Consider the following 3127-nt stretch of genomic DNA (forward strand, 5'->3'; position numbering starts at 1 on the left):
AAGACCCATTCGGTATATTATTAATTTAGCCAATGATCTGCTGGCGTTCATCCAACACGCCGTCGACACTATGGACGAGATCAGCATCGTGCAGGTCTGCAAATCAAATTTCAAGGAAGAGGGATTTCCAGTGGCAAGGCGCTGCTTTCCGCATGCTGAGCAGATGCCACTTCGCCGGAGGGATGGAGGAGCGAACAGTCTCCAGGACATCATCACATTGTTAAAGGAGACCGACCCATAAAACGTGCCTGCTTTCGTAGCGAAGGAGCTACACAAGCTGCCCCCTGTCACGTTCGACCACGTCGACGTCACCAGGCTGCTGAAGGACATCACGTTCCTAAAAGCAAGCCTTGCTGAAGTTCACTGTAAATTAAAGGTCTCGAACAATACCATCAGGTAGTTGCGTGCCCAAGTGGCGTTACTGAGTAGTGCGGCTTCGGTAAGTAGGTCACCCGAGGCCTGTCACGTGAACACTTGTCGCGGGGCGCAAAGTGCATCTATCGGCAGTTTTGAGTCGGCCCATACGTCGCCGACTACTGTCACCACGTGCGTTTCCCCGCTCCCCGCCTCTCGTTCTTCCGCCCCGGCGGAGAGATCACGCGTAAGCATTGACCCCTCAACGTGACTACGCTGCTGTTGCCGCTACTAACCGATCCAGTGCTCCACAACCACAACCCAGGCAGTTACCAACAAAGGGGAAGATAAATGAAACAAATACTCATCTCTGGAGATGTATCATCAGTACCACCGAGAAGAGTTGAACAGTGCGACGAGGATGGTTTCAAAAAGGTGGAAAGGAAGAAGTACACCAGCCGTAACCTTAGTGGCACCGCCCGTCTGGCCCTAATCATTTACTGCGTTCAGCGATACCGACGACGTTGTTATACGTGTCACGGCTTCATAACTCCACAAAGTCTGCCGATATTGTGGAGTACATACGGGTGAAAGCCAATGCTACCCTGAGGGTCGAGCTGTTGGTGTCCACTATGTAAATTTTAATTCATTCGTGGCGAGAGTACCAACTCAACATCTGTCGACCTTCATTAAAGATGAGTTTTGGCCTAAGGAGATCATGTACCGACGTTTCCGAGGCCGGCTATCGGATATCCACGTTGCGTCACATGTCGCAGACAATATGTGTAAATTATAATTAGTCAGTAGTATTTTTATTGTATTATTATATATGTTAGTCTATAAGGTATGTATTTATGGGTCTTTGTTACCTGAACGCAAATAAATAAAATAAAATAAATAAAATATTTGTTATTTTCATATTATGTTTTCTCAATTCCACAATTTTGAGTTACGGCACTGTTGTAATAATAGTACGTGCGTATTGCAATAAATATAGTCCAATTGAGCACCTCCTCCTTACTTGAAGTCGGTTAAAAAGTTGTTGTTTATGTCGTTAGTAATAGATTACTATATTTAGTTTCTTACACAATCAGCAGATGAATAGTTCACCTTAATTGAGAACCAAGTGACCGAAAACACTCCCTTTCATTTTTGACAAAGCTAACATGGGATGCACGAAACTGGCGCACCATGGGCAACAATCGGTGATTGGCAAATTCTTTGACCTCGACGGCAAGCATCATAGTGTATACCATCGATACAATAAGAAGATAGCGGTCGTTGCCAAATAAATTGTGTAATGTATAGTATATTGCACAACGTTTGTGGTTATTAATATGTGGTGCACCTTATCGGCCAGTTTTATTACTAAACAGTCACACAAATGGATCATAGTATAGCTGTAGTTTCAAATATGATCATTTACGACAACAGTTTTAGTAGCTAACAAATATTGTAAATTATGTTTCAAATAGTTGTTTCGTGTTAAAAACACAAAAAAAATCAACTGGGTTCGTGGATTAGCAAATTAATTTACTTTCATTTTTATTAACACGGACTTTCCGGCAAGTAATGCCTGAATGTATAATTTAAAAATTAAAACGTCAAATATAATACCAAAAGGTGTTGTTATTGATCGTTGTCTTGTTTTACTAATATTTCTTACCAGCTGGTCCACTAACAAACTTTTATAACCGCAATCTGCCCTCGTGCATGTGTTTGGCACGAGGAGCACACCAGAAAGTGCTGGATGTACTACGTTGGAAGAACCACAATAACTAAACTCCCCATTTGCATGTAAGTTAAGACAGAAAAAAAAAATCAAATGAAAATGCAATGAAAGCTTCTGATAAAGAATGTCTTATGCACATTTAACATATTTATCAAAAAACCTAGAGAAAATCTCTCCTCTTCTCTAAAAAAAAATCTTTAAACTCGTTTATTACTGAATTTTCGATTTGCTGCATTTGATTTTCTTCTTCCGACTACAGTATAAGAATCATATTTGTGTCTTAATTTAATTTGCGTCAAAAAAATCTTGAAGTGAATCGTGTTATAAGTGAAAAACATATTATATTTTTATTAATTTAGAATGACTGTTTATTAATAAACTAGATAACTGTATTTGAATGGGCTATTATTACTGTACAACTAAGTCCGTACCCACTTTTATCATTTTGGCGTACTATGACCGCTCCTCCATCACGCATAGCTAACCACGTGAGTTATAGATGCTACATACGTATTATGTGGCGCACAAACCAGCGATCATGATACGCGTCCCTGACGTACCACGGATGTACGACATGGGTTAATATTAGAAGTACCAGTTACAATTTTGTCATAAATTACGCTTAACAAGCTAAAATTATATCAGATTACAACCCTGATTAAAAATAACAATAAAAATGCATCTCCTCAATTAATTAAAGTCTTAAAAATACAATAATAGTGTATATTACAAACTATCAAAGTACATATTGGTGTTATAATTGCGCAGAAAACTCCATTAAACATTCACGCAATATATTTTTGTTGTTAATTATGTATGTCGGTTATAAATTAGCACTTGGAATAACTCGCATCAGTATTTAAATCTTATTGTAGTGTTTTCGGAAGAATATTAAACAGCTCTTGAGGAACATATTTCGTAATCTCTCAACCATGGGAAAAAGAAACTTATCAATAAGAACAGTACAAATCTCTCGGCAATCTTCGGATTTCCGTTTTTTCATTTTTAATTTAATTTTTCAATTTTCATTTTTATTTCCAT

The sequence above is a fragment of the Hyposmocoma kahamanoa genome, unplaced genomic scaffold (assembly GCF_003589595.1).
Source record: "Hyposmocoma kahamanoa isolate Upper Pololo Valley unplaced genomic scaffold, ASM358959v1 86, whole genome shotgun sequence".
NCBI classification, from domain to species: domain Eukaryota; kingdom Metazoa; phylum Arthropoda; class Insecta; order Lepidoptera; family Cosmopterigidae; genus Hyposmocoma; species Hyposmocoma kahamanoa.